The sequence below is a fragment of the Hevea brasiliensis genome, chromosome 18, assembly GCF_030052815.1.
Source record: "Hevea brasiliensis isolate MT/VB/25A 57/8 chromosome 18, ASM3005281v1, whole genome shotgun sequence".
NCBI classification, from domain to species: Eukaryota; Viridiplantae; Streptophyta; class Magnoliopsida; order Malpighiales; family Euphorbiaceae; genus Hevea; species Hevea brasiliensis.
The window spans coordinates 4,827,913-4,846,352 of record NC_079510.1 but is presented as its reverse complement, the minus strand read 5'-3'; the positions used below and the strand labels follow the sequence as shown (position 1 = coordinate 4,846,352).

General features: G+C 35.1%; 1 pseudogene; it reads right to left on the bottom strand.

Moving 5' to 3' along the window:
- Positions 1-16,799: 16,799 nt before the first annotated feature.
- The window catches only part of LOC131168958 (uncharacterized), a 169,791-nt pseudogene continuing 168,150 nt past the window's right edge, over positions 16,800-18,440 (bottom strand).

The following is an 18,440-nucleotide window of genomic DNA, read 5'->3' as shown; positions in this document are numbered from 1 at the left end:
ATTTAATTCCGAGGGTTCCCTATGGTCCTGGGGTCGGCAACGGTCTTCCCGGTGCGGTCACTCATCGCTGCGGTGCTGACTCGTTTAACTTAGCTTCATTTTCTCTCTTTCATTTTTCTTTGATTTTTCTTGTATTTTCTTTTTATTTATTTCATCATTATATGTCTTTTCACTATCACGGAAGTGTAGTTCCAGACATCTTGACTTGCCTGGACTGATATTTGGCCACTGGAGCAACAGAACGTACAGAATACATACAGTGGGGATGTTACACCTGAATTGTTTTAGGAATATCATCTTTCTATTCTGCATTATTCTCCCCTGGTTGGAAAAAACTCAACCTCGAGTCTTGAAGTGCGAGAGAATCAGAATCTGCATTAGAAGAACAATCAACTCTTCATTCTTGTATAGCAGCAACAAGCTTGAAATCAAGCATTTCATGCTTTCTTTTGCATCTCTAAAAGGATCTGGACAAATAAAATCAAGTTTATTAACAATTGAAAGACTCTTCAAATCATTAGAATAACTTGATTTTCTTCAATCTCCATTAAAGTTTCCATAGAATGATCATCTTTATTTTGCAATTTATCCTCCTTAAGTTTTACTTGTGCATTTTCGTCAAATTCTTGCTCTAGAATGGGTTCTTCAACATGTGAATATTTAATACTCAAATCTTTGGACCCCTCAATCCCATACTCTTTATTCTCATCTTCAAGCTGGTTTTTAAATTCTTCTTCTTGTTCATCTTCAATGTAACACCCCTATTTGTATAGCTTGGTATATTTCATTGTTCCGGTAACCGTTGTCGGTCCGTACAATTAAGGGGATTAGAACCACACTTAAGACAACTAAACAAGCCATAAACATAAATAATTAGTAATTGCCAATTAGTTAAGTATAAATAAGAAAAACAGAACATAAGAAGTTAAACGAGCCGAGAGTCACAGCGATGGGTGACCTTCTCGGGAAGGACTGCGAAGTCATTTTAAACTCAAATTTCGAACCGTAAAATGTGATGCTGCGGTCCTTAGGACCCTTACAAACACAATGGAAAAGAGAAAATCATGAAAAAGAACTGTTAAGCTTACAAACACAATGGAAAAGAGAAAATCATGAAAAAGAACTGTTAAGCCAGTCACATAATTAGGTCAGGGAGCCGGAAGAAATATTGAATTAATTGCAAACCGGGATGAACCGGTGAGGGGCAATTTGGTCAATTGATCCTGAGAGCTGACTCCTGACCTAGTTGTCAAATAAAATCGGAGAAAGAAAAATTTCGGAGTCGGGAATTAAATTAAAGAACTAATGAAAAAAATAAATATAAAAGAAAAAAAAGAAAATTGAAAAAAGTTTATTAACTTATGCTTACCTCATTGGATGACATCATCATGATGTCAAAAGACAATTTTAATTTGCCTACCCAAATTGACCAAGTCAATTCTTGTTAATGAGACATAAAATAACAAAAAAGAAATGAAAAAAAATCATTTTTTTGGTCTTCTTCTTCCAAGTGCCGCCCCAATTTTCTCTCCTCTCTTTCTCATTTTTTCTTCCACCATTTTTAAGGAACAAAAGCTTGAACTCTTTGGTTCCTTTCCATAAATCCCCTAAATCCCAACATTAAATCTTACCCTTAGACCTAGATAAACACTTTGGGAGCAAGAAGGGAGAGAAAACTTGGAGAATTGAAGAATTAGGGAATCTACAAAGTGAGGTAAGCACATCAATTTGAAAGTTTGAGATTTAATTGTTGTGTTTTTAGCTTGAATTACTTAGAAATTCATTTAAAATGGAAAGAAAATTTATTGAGAGATTATATAGAATTTTGGACAGCTAGGGTTTGGTTGGACAAAGTATAAATTTGTTTGAGCTAAACATGTTAGGAAGCTTAATTGAGTTAAGGGAGCATGTTTATAAGTGTTTAATTAGCTAAATGCAACAAATGACATGAATTAGGGTTTTGAACATTAGGGTTTAGAGACCAAAAATGTGAAGAAGTGCTAAATGATGTCTTTGACATAGTTTAAGGAAAGAAATGGCCATTTGTGACCCAATTAAGTGTGTTAGAAGTGTTTGAATCAAAGCCAAATTCGGATTGGGTATGCACCATGACCAAAAGTCAACTTTGAGGGACCAAAAATGGAATTTTACAAGTCCAATTGGTATGAGACCAATTGGGAATGAAAATAGGCACTAAATGACACAATTTTCATTTAGGAAGCATGCCCAAAAAGTGACTAAAACCTAGTGAACAAATTGACTAAAGTTGAAAAATTGCAGGCTACCCTGCACAAACTGACCAAATAAACAGTGTTTGTTCATTTAGTCATAACTCGAGCTAGGCAGGTCAAAATGACCTGAAATTTTACCAGTGGTTAGATGAGATATAGACCTAAAATGTTCATGAAGAACACAAACCCAAATTATGCCATTAACCCAATCAAATTATTGAGCAAATTTGAGTCACTAAATCTGCAGAACTGCAGATTTGCCATATGAACAGTAAAGTTTCAATGGCTATAAATCTCTCTAGAAAACTCCAATTTAGGTTATTCTTGAACCTATGGAAACCTAAGACATAGTAAAACATTTCATATGAAGAAAATTAGACCAAATTATAGACTTAACTTGGTCAAATTGCTGAACGAAGTTGGATCAATAAATCTGCAGAACTAAATTCTGTAGCATGAACAGTAAACGTAATTTGCATATAACTTGAGCTACAAAACTCTAATTGGAGTGATTCAAAAAGGAGAATAAACTTAAGACAATAAGGAACATTTTATATGAAGGAATTTTTTCCAAATTCTAACAGTAAAATAACCAATGAAATAGTGCAACCGAGACACCAAAAACTGAAAATTGACAATTTTGCCTAAAAGACCTAAGTTTTGAGAAAATGACCAAAATCAACAAGTTTGGTGACCAAAATGTGGTATGTGGGTGAAGTTGGAATTCCCATATCTATTAAGCCTTAGAAAGTCAACAATTTGACTTGAATAGTGTAGTGAATAGTAACTCGAAACACAAAAATTTCGAGAACGTCGAGTTTAGTACATTAGAGCTAGATAAAAGTGAAGTTAAATTTATTTTTAGATTTATGCTAAGTTATGGTACTGAAACACTGTGAAATTGTGTGTTTCAGCTGAAAAAGACTTGGAAGCTCTGAGAGACTGAGTCAAGGCCTAGAGGTGACTCACGTTAGGTTTGTGCACAATAAACCTTATTTGAACCTTTTATCATTGAAAAATTGATTTAGTGTGATTTATGAAAATTTGAAGTTAATTATGAATTGTGTTGCCACCTTGTGAATGAAATTATGACTTTGAAAATTTATCAGATTTCTCATGAATTATTTGAATAAAATGTTTGAAATGATTTTTGATTCACACTTAGCATGACAGTGCCTTATTACTCCTCCTCCATTCATGGGGTGAGATCGATTATTTTTCCTCCCTCTCTGGTTTACCAGTTGAGGTTGTAGATCGGATGAGTACTCATTAGCTAGCTAGCCACCTCCCTCATTGATTTCGATTAGTGAGGTTGTAGATTGCTTTGTTGTGGTGTACAACGCAGCATTGATCAGAAATTTTGTGTCATGGCTTAAGTTGTGTATGAATTGGCAACACTGTGTTTCTTAAATTATTTGACTAAATTGTGTTATTATGAGCTTTGATAATTTGTGAAATGTGATTGAGAAATATTTAAACTGTGTTTTGATAATGAATGATTTATGTATTGTATTTTAAATTTTTATTGTGCACCAATGAGTATTTTTATACTCAGCGATAGCTTGTTTTGCTGTCGCAGATAAGAGCAAGGAGAAAGTAGTAGAGTGAGCTGCTATTGATATTGAAGACTTCATTGACCTTTTTTGTACGGGTATTGTTTTATACCCTTATAATTATTTTGATGTAAATACTGTAATGTCATAAGTATCAATGTAAAGTGAGCAGTTGTATAATAAATTGTAATAATATTATTTTTGGATTTTATATCTGTAAATTTAAATTGTGCATACTATGTTGATGGAATTATTTGAAATGGTTTGTTTTCAAAATTTTGAGTTGACTTGAAATTAATTAGTGATTGGGAGTTGTATAAAATTATTGGAAGTGTTTTTTACAGGATTTTGAAGAACGGTTTTCTCCAAATACAAACGAAACTCTGTCAAAATTTTTATAAAATTTGCGGTAGAATTAAAATGGACAAAAATTCTTACTAGTTTATAAGCTTTGAATAAATGATTTTAATTCCTATCAAAATGCTCACCACTTCCAAAATGCAAGAAAATAGTTTTAAAATCCCTTGTAGTGTACTTAATGAATTATCGGTAGGTGAAGTTCGGTAGTTCATTAGGTATTCTACGAGATCATTTTATGCCTTACAGAGGGGTAAGGTGTGACATGTTTTAGTGGTATCAGAGCATGGTTTTGCAATGAATTTTGACTATTTATGTGAACATTTCTTTGATAAGTACAACTGCTCAAATGTCTTTAATTGATACATATGAGATATTTACATCATGAATATGCACTAACGGAGGTCAACCTCTTTGTGTTTGATCTTAGGAAGTAGAAATTTTGGGAAAATGGAATGGAAGAAGGAGATCATTCCGTGGAACTATCTGTTAAGGCTAAGGTTCAAGGGGAAGCCCCAGCACTCCAGAATGTGAGTGGGTCAGCCACTCCAGCTCCTACTCCAGCACCGCAGTTTCCTGCTCAGTTTGTACAGCAGATGGCTGCGTTTTTTCAGCGAATGGCGGGAACTATGCCACCCCAAGCTCAGATGCAAGTACCTGTAGCACAACCACAGCCCTCAGCTCGGCAATATGAAAAGTTGATGAAATTTGGGGCCACCGAGTTCAAGGGCACTGTGGATCCACTGGAGGCAGAGCAGTGGTTGGAAAGAATGGAATGGGTTTTCAGAAAGCTGCAGTGTACTGAAGAATTAAAATTTGAATATTCAGTATCTCTTCTCCAAGGGGATGCATATGAATGGTGGAAGACCATCTCCCACAGCCTGGTTGAGCCACCTGTGTTAACCTGGTCAGACTTTTTGAGGGAGTTTCGACAGAAGTGGGTTCCCGATGCATATGTGGATATGAAGTTACAAGAATTCTTGAGTTTGAAACAAGGGGACAGAACCATAGCAGAATATGAAAGGGATTTCTCTCGACTGAGCCACTACGCTGGAAGCTTAGTCTCCACCCCCAGAGATAGATGTAAGAGGTTTGAGTCCGGGTTAAGGCCGAATATGAGAATGCAAGTTGTGGGTTTCCGACATTAGAATTTCGCTGAATTGATCTCACAAGCCCTGGAATTGGAAAAGATAGAATCAGAAGGGGCAGTGAAGAAGGGTACACAAGAGAAAGAGAAGACTGAAAAGACTACTGGACAAGCACCTGAGAGTGGTTATGGGAAGAGGAAACAGTTTGGGGGATCCAGCTCCCGTAGATCTGGCAGAGGCAGATTCTCTGGCCAAAGACCACCCCGGTCTAGTCAGCAGACCCAGCAAGCACCCCGAGGAGCTTTATCAGTACGGCAGTGTGAAACTTGTGGTAGAACTCACGGTGGGGTGTGTTTCAAGGCCACTGGTGCATGTTTTAACTGTGGAGGGAGCGGACATTTCGCTAAGGATTGTACTAGTCCGCGCTAGTCTAGACCTTCTGCTACATCTGAAGGATCAGCCCAAGTCTCTGCACCTAGAGGATCACAACCAGTTGGTAGAGGTAGAGGCAGAGGTAGGGGTCCTGGTAACACTCCTAGGAGTCAAAGCACTGTTAACCAGCCAGTATCCAGTGGCGCAACAGTTAGAGTGTATACCATGCATCAGAGGGAGGAGGCTGAAACATCAGACGTAGTAGCTGGTATTTTCTCCATCCTTGATCAAGATGTACATGTGTTATTTGATCCTGGCTCCACACATTCATATGTTAGTGCTAGTGTGATGTGTTCTACTGCTATTCAGTGTGTACCAATGGATTATGATGTGCTAGTAACTAGTCCATTAGGCCAGGAGGTCAGGGTAAATAAATTATATAGGGATTGTCCTTTGGTGATCCAAGGACACACTTTTCTGTCTGATTTAATTGAAATGCCCTTCAGAGATTATGACATTATCTTGGGCATGGATTGGTTAGCCAGGCATCATGCGATGATTGACTGTAGACTGAAGACAGTCACTTTTGGTCTTCCTCAGTATGGTGATGTAGTAATACATGGGGAGAGGCAGTTATTGCCTTCAAACATCATTTCAGCTGCACTGGCCAGAAAAATGATTAGGAAAGGGTGTGAGGCGTACTTGGAACATCTGATAGACACCCAAGTGGATAGTCCAGCATTGAGGGACATCCCTACGGTATGTGATTTTCCGGATGTATTTCCTAATGAATTGCCAGGATTACCTCCAGAAAGAGAAGTGCAGTTTGAAATTGATGTTATGCCTAGTGTGGACCCAATCTCTATAACGCCATACAGAATGGCACCAGCAGAACTAAAAGAATTGAAAGTATAGTTGCAAGAGTTGCTTGATAGAGGCTTTATCCGCCCTAGTGTGTCACCTTGGGGAGTGCCAGTGCTGTTTGTTAAGAAGAATGATGGCACTCTCCGCTTGTGTATTGATTATCGGCAGTTGAATAAGGTGACAATAAAGAATAGATACCCATTGCCCCGTATTGATGACTTGTTTGATCAGTTGAGGGGTGCAGCTGTGTTCTCCAAAATTGACCTGAGATCAGGTTATTATCAGCTGAAAGTACAAGAGCAGAGTATTTTTAAAACTGCATTTAGAACCCGCTATGGCCATTATGAGTTTTTGGTTATGCCATTCGGGTTAACTAATGCTCCGGCTACTTTTATGGATCTGATGAACACTATCTTCAGACCATACCTCGACCAGTTTGTTGTGGTATTCATAGATGATATATTGGTCTATTCGAGGAATGCAGAAGAGCATGATAGACATCTGCGGATTGTACTGCAGACTTTGAGGGAGAAACAGCTATACGCCAAATTGTCGAAATGTGAATTTTGGCTGAAAGAAATATCTTTCTTGGGGCATGTAGTATCAGAAGAGGGTATTAAGATAGATCCTAGCAAGATAGAAGTTGTCCTTAATTGGAAGCCACCCAGAAATGTCACAGAGATTCACAGTTTTCTGGGTTTAGCTGGATACTACCGTCGGTTTGTGAAGGGATTCTCCATGTTGGCATCTCCATTGACCAAGCTGCTTAGAAAGGATGTGAAATTTCAGTGGACGGACAAATGCCAGCAGAGTTTTGATGAATTGAAGAAATATTTGACTGAAGCTCCAGTCCTGACTTTACCTACACCGGGTAAAGAATATACAGTTTACAGCTATGCTTCTCACAATGGGCTAGGTTGTGTGTTGATGCAAGATCGGAATGTCATTGCCTATGTATCACGCCAGCTGAAACCGCATGAGAGGAATTATCCTACACATGATTTGGAGCTTGCAGCCATTGTGTTTGCTCTTAAGATCTGGAGACACTATTTGTATGGGGAAAAGTGTTACATCTACACAGATCATAAGAGTTTGAAGTATTTGGGCACTCAGAAGGAGTTGAATTTGAGACAGAGGAGATGGTTAGAGTTGATAAAAGACTATGATTGTCTGATAGACTATCAGCTAGGAAAAGCTAATGTTGTGGCTGATGCCTTAAGTCGCAAGACTATGGCAAGTCTATGGGTTACTCCTTTGTCTATGGTACATGAGTTAAGATCATTGCATGCCAGCTTAGAGATTAATGATGATGGGCAGACAGCAGTTGCATGGCATGTACAGCCAGTGTTGATTGATCAGATCAGAATGGCTGCTCAGAATGATGAAAGGTATCAGAAGCTGTTGGAAGAAGTCAGGCAGGGCAAGAAACCAGAATTCTCAATCAGAGATGATGGTCTACTACTACACCAGGGCAGAATTTGTTTTCCTAATGATGTCGATTTGAGGCAAATCATTTTGAAGGAAGCACATGAGTCTCCTTTTGCCATGCACCCTGGTGGCACAAAAATTTATAGAGGGCTAAAGGAGCATTACTGGTGGATGGGTATGAAGAGAGATGTGGCAGAGTTTGTATCCAAATGCTTAACTTGTCAGCAAGTGAAGGCAGAGCATCAAGTACCCACTGGGTTGTTACATCCACTACCAGTGCCAGAATGGAAATGGGAGAGAATAACTATGGATTTTGTGATGGGACTTCCGAGGACACAAAAGAGTCATGATGCAGTATGGGTCATTGTCGACAGACTGACTAAGTCTGCTCATTTTCTGCCAGTTCGGATGGACTACAGTTTAGAAAGATTGGCCAAGTTGTACATTGATGAAATTGTGAGACTGCATGGAGTGCCAGTATCCATCGTATCAGACAGAGATCCTAGGTTCACTTCTAGATTCTAGGGTAGTCTTCAGAGAGCCCTAGGAACTAGATTGAACTTCAGTACTGCATTCCACCCATAGATAGATGGCCAGTCTGAGAGGGTAATTTAGATCTTGGAGGACATGCTACGGGCTTGTGTGATTGAATTTGAGGGCAGTTGGGATACACACTTGCCTTCGATTGAGTTTGCTTACAACAACAGCTACCAATCAAGCATTGGGATGCCTCCATATGAAGCTTTGTATGGCAGAAAATGTAGAACCCCATTGTGTTGGGATGACGTGGGTGAAAGAAAGATGATTGGACCCGAAATTGTTCAGCAAACTGAGGAGAAGATCAGAGTGATCAGATATCGACTTAAGACTGCATCAGACCGTCAGAAGTCCTACATTGATCTGAAGAGAAGGGATATTGAGTATTCAGTGGGTGAGAAGGTTTTCCTCAAGGTTTCTCCTTGGAAGAGAATTATGAGATTCGGCAGAAAGGGGAAACTGAGTCCTTGTTTCATTGGGCCATATGAGGTTCTGGAAAGAGTGGGTCCTTTAGCATATCGTTTTGCACTACCTCCAGAGTTAGAGAAGATATACAATGTCTTCCATGTGTCTATGTTGAGGAGGTATCGATCAGACCCATTTCATGTACTACCAGTAAAAGAAATTGAAGTGAATCCAGACCTCACATATGAAGAAGAACCCATACAGATTCTGGCTTATGAGGTGAAGCAGCTACGAAACAAGCAGATACCATTGGTAAAAGTTTTGTGGAACCATCATTCGGGCCAGGAGGCTACTTGGGAACGAGAGGAGGACATGAGGAGACAACACCCACAGCTGTTCAGAGATTAATACCAGGTAAAATTTCGAGACGAAATTTATTTAAGGGAGGGAGAATTGTAACACCCCTATTTGTATAGCCTAGTATATTTCACTATTCCGGTGACCATTGTCGGTCCGGACAATTAAGGGGATCAGAACCACACTTAAGACAACTAAACAAGCCATAAATACAAATAATTAGTAATTGCCAATTAGTTAAGTATAAATAAGAAAAATAGAACATAAGAAGTTAAACGAGCCGAGAGTCACAACGATGGGTGACCTTTTCGGGAAGAACTGCAAAGTCATTTTAAACTCAAATTTCGAACCGTAAAATGTGACGCCGCGATCCTTAGGACCCTTACAAACACAGTGGAAAAGAGAAAATCACGAAAAAGAACTGTTAAGCCAGTCAAATAATTAGGTCAGGGAGCCGGAAGAAATATTGAATTAATTGCAAACCGGGATGAACCGGCGAGGGGCAATTTGGTCAATTGACCCCGAGAGCTGACTCCTGACCTAGCTGTCAAATAAAATCGGAGAAAAAAAAATTTTGGAGTCGGGAATTAAATTAAAGAACTAATGAAAAAAATAAATATAAAAGAAAAAAAAAGAAAATTGAAAAAAGTTTATTAACTTATGCTTACCTCCTTGGATGACATCATCATGATGTCAAATACAATTTTAATTTGCCTACCCAAATTGACCAAGTCAATTCTTGTTAATGAGACATAAAATAACAAAAAAGAAATGAAAAAAAATCATTTTTTTAGTCTTCTTCTTCCAAGTGCCGCCCCAATTTTCTCTCCTCTCTTTCTCATTTTTTCTTCCACCATTTTTAAGGAACAAAAGCTTGAACTCTTTGGTTCCTTTCCATAAATCCCCTAAATCCCAACATTAAATCTTACCCTTAGACCTAGATAAACACTTTTGGAGCAAGAAGGGAGAGAAAACTTTGAGAATTGAAGAACTAGGGAATCTATAAAGTGAGGTAAGCACATCAATTTGAAAGTTTGAGATTTAATTGTTGTGTTTTTAGCTTGAATTACTTAGAAATTCATTTAAAATGGAAAGAAAATTTGTTGAGGGATTATATAGAATTTTGGACAGCTAGGGTTTGGTTGGACAAAGTATAAATTTGTTTGAGCTAAACATGTTAGGAAGCTTAATTGAGTTAAGGGAGCATGTTTATAAGTGTTTAATTAGCTAAATGCAACAAATGACATGAATTAGGGTTTTGAATATTAGGGTTTAGAGACCAAAAATGTGAAGAAGTGCTAAATGATGTCTTTGACATAGTTTAAGGAAAGAAATGGCCATTTGTGACCCAATTAAGTGTGTTAGAAGTGTTTGAATCAAAGCCAAATTCGGATTGGGTATGCACCATGACCAAAAGTCAACTTTGAGGGACCAAAAATGGAATTTTACAAGTCCAATTGGAATGAGACCAATTGGGAATGAAAATAGGCACTAAATGACACAATTTTCATTTAGGAAGCATGCTCAAAAAGTGACTAAAACCTAGTGAACAAATTGACAAGAGTTGAAAAATTGCAGGCTGCCCTGCACAAACTGACCAAATAAACAGTATTTGTTCATCTGGTCATAACTCGAGCTAGGCAAGTCAAGATGACCTGAAATTTTACCAGTGGTTAGATGAGATATGGATCTAAAACTTTCATGAAGAACACAAACCCAAATTATGCCATTAACCCAATCAAATTATTGAGCAAAATTGAGTCACTAAATTAGCAGAACTGCAGATTTGCCATATGAACAGTAAAGTTTCAATGGCTATAACTCTCTCTAGAAAACTCCAATTTAGGTGATTCTTGAACTGATGGAAACCTAAGGCATAGTAGAACATTTCATATGAAGAAAATTAGACCAAATTATGGACTTAACTTGGTCAAATTGCTGAACGAAGTTGGATCAATAAATCTGTAGAACTAAATTCTGCAGCATGAATAGTAAACGTAATTTGCATATAACTTGAGCTACAAAACTCCAATTGGAGTGATTTAAAAAGGAGAATAAACTTAAGATAATAAGGAACATTTTCTATGAAGGAAGTTTTGCCAAATTCCAACAGTAAAATGACCAATGGAACAGTGCAACCGAGACACCAAAAACTGAAAATTGACAATTTTGCCTAAAAGACCTAAGTTTTGAGAAAATGACCAAAACCAACAAGTTTGGTGACCAAAATGTGGTATGTGGGTAAAGTTGGAATTCCCATACCTATTAAGCCTTAGAAAGTCAACAATTTAACTTGAATAGTGTAGTGAATAGTAACCCGAAACACAAAAATTTCGAGAACGTCGAGTTTAGTACATTAGAGCTAGATAAAAGTGAAGTTAAATTTATTTTTGGATTTATTCTAAGTTATGGTACTGAAACACTGTGAAACTGTGTGTTTCAGTTGAAAAAGACTTAGAAGCTCTGAGAAACTGAGTCAAGGCCTAGAGGCGACTCACGTCAAGTTTGTGCACAATAAACCTTATTTGAACATTTTGTCATTGAAAATTTGATTTTGTGTGATTTATGAAAATTTGAAGTTAATTATGAATTGTGTTGCCACCTTGTGAATGAAATTATAACTTTGAAAATTTATCGGATTTTTCATGAATTATTTGAATAAAATGTTTGAAATGATTTTTGATTCACACTTAGCATGACAGTGCCTTATTACTCCTCCTCCATTCATGGGGTGAGATCGATTATTTTTCCTCCCTCTCTAGTTTACCAGTTGAGGTTGTAGATCGGATGAGTACAACGCGGCATTGATCGGAAATTTTGTGTCATGGCTTAAGTTGTGTATGAATTGGCAACACTGTGTTTCTTAAATTATTTGACTAAATTGTGTTATTATGAGCTTTGATAATTTGTGAAATGTGATTAAGAAATATTTAAACTGTGTTTTGATAATGAATGATTTATATATTGTATTTTAAATTTTTATTGTGCACCACTGAGTATTTTTATACTTAGCGATAGCTTGTTTTGCTGTCGCAGATAAGAGCAAGGAGAAAGCAACAGAGTGAGCTGCTATCAATATTGAAGACTTCATTGACCTTTTTTGTACGGGTATTGTTTTATGCCCTTGTAATTATTTTGATGTAAATCTTGTAATGTCATAAGTATCAATGTAAAGTGAGTAGTTATATAATAAATTGTAATAATATTATTTTTGGATTTTGTATCTGTAAATTTAAATTGCGCATATTATGTTGATGGAATTATTTGAAATGGTTTGTTTTCAAAATTTTGAGTTGACTTGAAATTAATTGGTGATTGGGAGTTGTGTAAAATTATTAGAAGTGTTTTTTACAGGATTTTGAAGAACGGTTTTCTCCAAATACAAACGAAACTCTATCAAAATTTTTATAAAATTTGCGGTAGAATTAAAATGGACAAAAATTCTTACTAGTTTATAAGCTTTGAATAAATGATTTTAATTCCTATCAAAATGCTCACCACTTCCAAAAGGCAAGAAAATAGTTTTAAAATCCCTTGTAGTGTACCTAATGAATTATCGGTAGGTGATGTTCGGTAGTTCATTAGGTATTCTACGAGATCATGTTATGCCTTATAGAGGGGTAAGGTGTGACATTCAATGTCAAGCTTTTTTCCTTGAATTATAATTTGAATATCTTCTTTAAGTTCTTACACAACTACCGATAACTTATTAAGCTTTACTTTTGATAACTCATCAACCTTTACTTCCACTTTCGATAACTTAGCCATGCTTTCAATTTTTTCACACCTAAAATCACAAGTTCTTTTCTACATGCTTTAAGCTCTCTTTTCTTAACTTGTTAGAATTGTTACAAATTCTCATAGTCCTTTTCCTTATCAAGTAAAACCTATCTAACTTCTCGATACTCACCATGTAAGAAAGAACACCTTTCATGATCATGTCTATAACTATAATTATCTATCAAATGACATAGAGATAGTAATTGACCTTTATAAAATCCAATGACATAATTAATTTCTTCAAGAATATTTTTGTAGTAATTGATATCTTCTTGTAGCCTTTCAATATAAGTTTCCATGGCATTTAAAGTAAGAAAAATACCTTACCTGAAAAAAAAAAAAAACCCCAAATTCAACTTTTACGAGTTGTTTATATTGAAAACAAGCTATAAAATCAAATGCAGGATGTCAAACTTAATAAGGAAAAAAACTCTTAAAATTTTACTAATGTGGTAGTGATACCGTGGAAGTGATGGTAGGAGACATGGCATTGAAGTGACAAGCTGATGTGGCTATCTGATGTGGGTTATTGCTGGGGCCAAATCCATTGCTTGTAAGCTCACAATAAAGCTGGGTGAGCTTGTTGGGTGTGGAAGTTGGTCCAAATGCTGATCCATTAGGTTAAAGCTCCAGGGGCATCAAACTAAAGTTTCAACAATGCAAAGAGACAGATATGTTGATGGCGAGTTACTGGGTTCTTTTGATTTTAAACTTTTTTTTTGGAATTGTAAGCAACATGGAAAAATTTTAAATGACAAAAGCACTGATGAAAATCAAAGGAATGAGAAGACTTAAATGTGAAGTCTGGTAATTTTGAGGAAAATGATGAAAATGTGGCTTAATTTTAGGCTCTGATACCAAAATTGATGTAAAACAAAGGGAAAGAACCAAGAAGAAAAGAAATCAAGGACCAATTCTTGAAAAAAGAGAACTAATTCTCAAATATTATTGATTTCATAAAATTATCATAACAAAGCTTTTCTGATAATAATAAAAATCCTACGTCTTATTTATAGAATTAGGAATTTCAAACACATTAGTATTGTAAAATCCTAATTCAATCATAATTAGGAATACTAAGTTGTACCAAAATAAACTAGAAAATAATAAAATTCCTAAATAATAAAACTCTTAACTTTCTAATTTTACATGTAATTGTTTTAGGAATATGATCTTCCTATTATGCATTACATCCATTCTCCTAAAATGAGAAACCATGATCAAATTAATATGTATATAATATTTCAAGATTGTCTCATGATCATGCATGTAATTCTGGAAGACTTCTCAAATAAAAAATTGAATACTATTTTAAGGCATCCAGCTTTTGAAGAAGAAGAAGAAGAAGAAGAAGAATCTACAAAATTAATATTCAAGTCAACGTGAAGATAAAGTTATGAAGCTACATTTAAGCACATTTCCAATGCTTGAAATTAGGTTTAATTACGGCACTTTCTAATTTTTGTGTTGCATTAAATAATACTAGTACAACAAAAGACGACTCTGTATTTAGTGAAAATACAATTAACATTTAAATAATTTTTTACTATTGCATATCAGTATATTAATTATTAGGCACAAGGAAAGGGCCAATTGTATATTAGCATATAACATGCATTTTAGTCATCTCTGCTTTGGAAAGCCTTGAAAAACCATCACTTATGAATACCTTGTCATCAGCTGGAACGAACTAGTGTGGATTTTAAATCCATGATTAGCGATAGAAGCATTTAACATGGGACAACTAGTTTTATATGCTAACTTATGACTATATTAGAATGATCTCAGGTTTTAAAAACTTGAAAAATCATCAGTTATGCAAATGTTTTTTTTTTCTTTCTAGTCCAAGTTTTCTTTTGTTTCGTTTATGCTTTCACTTTTTTCATAAAAAAAAAATCCACGAAATTGCAGAAGCAAAACAAAAAGGAAAAAGCATAACTACCATTTGGCAGAAGATTCCCTTCATAAAATCGGTCCCCAGATTTTGTAGTGGCAATAAAATGCATTGCGACTTTAATTGCCTGAATTTATCTGCAGAATAAACTCGAAGAAAATGTGTATTGCACAATGTCATATTTTAACATTTACATAATATGTTAGCTACTTATTAGCCATTTATAAGCACTCTAACCAAATAATTAACTAATTAAAATTTTAAATACTTATAAGCTCATATTAGCATATAAATAATAAGTGTTTATAAGCTTATAAGCTAAGTCAAACATCCTCTACAAGCATATGACCAAACAATATCCCATGAAACTTGTAGATAAAAGCTGTTACATTTATTTAAAATAGTGGTTGGGAAGTAGTAGGTGGGGGGAGGGGTAGGTCATGAAGTAGAGAGAGAGAGAGAGAGAGAGAGAGAGAGAGAGAGAGAGAATCTCTCATTTGGTTGGCTTGACTTATCCCAAAACTCAAGTTCAATAGATAGAAGGATGAAATCATTGATTAAATTAAACTTTAGGGGCAAATTGTTGAGTTTTTAAACTACAGGGACATGATCATTAATTATGACAAACTACAAGAACTAAACAATAATTTATCTTGAATTACCTTTAGTTGTATGCAATAATTATTTCCTAAAAGTTTCTTCCCAAAATATAATTTTTTTATTTATCAACCACTGTAAAACATTTTATTTTTTTTCAAAGGAAAATTATAAAAAAATATTTTATATTTGTTAGCATTATATAGAAATTAAAGACTTTTGGTCAACTAATCTTGCTATATTAACTTGGCTTATACATTAATGCATTCCATCACTAAGTTGGCCATGATCATTTTATCTGATTTTGGAGAATTATTGAAGTTTCTCTCTTACAAATTGAATAAGAAAAGAGTGGGGGAAAATGCAAAACTGGAAAAGAAAGTACTTTTTAGAAGTATTAGGATTGAAATAAGAGAGAGAGAGAGAGAGAGAGAGAGAGAAAGTGTGCCTTTGGCATTTAATTAATGGATAAGATTAATAATGAGCAATTTTTGAAATAAAATGACTTGATTGTTAAAATTTATATTAAGAAAAAAAAACTTTTAGGACTTGGCTATAAAAGTAAGTACACTTTTATAATTTCAGATGTTAATCCTTGATTGATAAGGATGAAAAGGTGATTAAAAAAAAGATTTATTAAATAATAAAGATTAACATACATAAGTAAAATGAGGTATATCAGACTTTCTTCTACATGTTTACTCTTTTTCATTATAAGGAAGTGCATAGATGCATTACATGTTCAAGTAAAATTGAATAGATGTCAAAATGTGTAGCAACTACATAACATAAAGCAGAAGCAAGGGAGACAATTTCAAGCATAAGTTTGATTATCTTCTAAGGGGAAGGAGGATAATAATTTCAAAGGAAGAAGGAAATACTGTGCGAGGAAAAACAAAAGGTTTTAATTGCAAAAAGTAATTTAAATTTAAATATATGTCATCTTATTGATAGTTTTTAAAAAATTCATGAAATTGGCGGCTGATTTGGTCTATTTTGGACCGATTGAACTTGATTCCACTATGCTATTTCCAAGTCCAAAACCATTTACATCTCTGTTACTTAAAACCCCTCCTTTAATTCTAAGCTTCCTGATTGCTTAATTTTATTTTTCCTTTAGCTTCTTGTTGTCTATGCCACTGATCTAAAAATATTTCCCTTGTAGAATAATATATCATGACTTTCATAAGTAATTATCTCACATGCTTCAACTTATCACACAGATAGCCATGTTCATTATATAGAAATAAGGAATAGAAAAAAAAATGTACTTCAAAATCATGTTTGTATTAGAAAATAGATATTCATAGCAACTTATTCAATGATCTTATATTCTTCACAGCATCCTTGATGATGGGTACTCAGTACCACTATATTTTTCATATCCATCAATCTCAATCTTGCTATTAAGCCACTGTGTTCCTATTGTCATCATAAAAAAAATAGGAATCAAATACCTCTCATCACATGATGTATAATTAAATAACATTGAGACAAGAAATTTTTAATTTTATCATTGTTAAAGTTTGTGAAGACTTCTAAATGGATCGGAATATAATGCCATTGATTGATTGCCATGAAAACAAGATGAATAAATGTATAGTCTCACATGAACAGAAAGATACAATTATAATTTGTGCCTCTACTGCTCTCACCAAAATATGATCATTACCTGTAGGAAGGTGCCCCATGGAAATAATTCTACCCCTAATCCAGGGAACTATTTTAATAATCCAATCACTACATTTCAGTTTAATAGGGATTCTACAAAGCTTTGCGCCCTTTGGTCCTGAAACCTCTTCAACATTTGGATATGCTTAGAACTTTCTGCAATGAACAATGAGCAATGAACATGGCATTACCTAAAAGTTCACAATTGGTATATAGGAATATTTGAAGTTTAGTATTCATCGGTAAATTTATTTTTAAAAGAAATTGATTTAGTAAATATCCTATGAAAAGAGAAGAAAGAGAGATAATTGATTTTACAGTTGCCACTTTAATAAGAGAAATAACTATAATATAAATGAAAAGAGGACTCCTGAAGGTCTAGCAACAACAGGCAAAATCATGCTGGTAGACCTTAAATTCCTAATTGACTTGCAATCTAGGATGAGAAATAAAATTTCCACCAATTTTGTTATTAGCATTCATGTAAGACATTCATAAACTTTAGACCTCTCACTTGTTCAATTTTCCATACTTTCCCATGACTTTAAGCCCGAAATTACAATAATTTAATCTCTCAAACTTCATAAATTACTCACCAATTTAGGAACCATGGAGATAGACATGCGTAGATGCTCCCAATTTGCAACGTTATCTCCTGTCCATGTTGTAGCATACTTTTGACTGCCAATAAATCCAGCTCTAGTAAGAACAAAGGGACGCTTATTTTCATTAGCTAATTTCATGCCTTCAAATGTTGATCTTGCCATCAGCATGCCAAATACCTAAAAATAAGAACTTTAAGTTCAGAATTTTATTTGGTTATCAAAAGTAAACACAAATAAAAGCAATCACAACATGGAACTATTTTAATTTCCATTAGTAGAAATCATTCTCTTGTTAAAAAGAAAATAAAAGAAAAGCAAAGAATGAATACATTGTGATAATATGAGTGCTCCTGAGAACCCCCAAGTTCATCATCACCTCGATGAATATTGCTTTTAGGCATTGTCTTTGTTGCTATCTGAAAAGTTAAATAATAAGTCTAAGTACCACTAAAGAAAATAACCATGAGAGTCACCTCAAAAACAACTAGCTCATTCATATCATTCCATATGCCATCAATGCCATTAGGAATGAAATCTTTAATTAAACTAGCCCACCAAGAGCGAACCTTTGATTATGTGAAGTCAAGGAAAACACAAGGCCCAGGCCACACCTCCCCCGAAAATGGATAAGAAGAGAGTAATAACTCAATATTTTTTTTAGCCTACTGGGGGGGGGGGGGGGGGGGGGTAACATCCTCCCT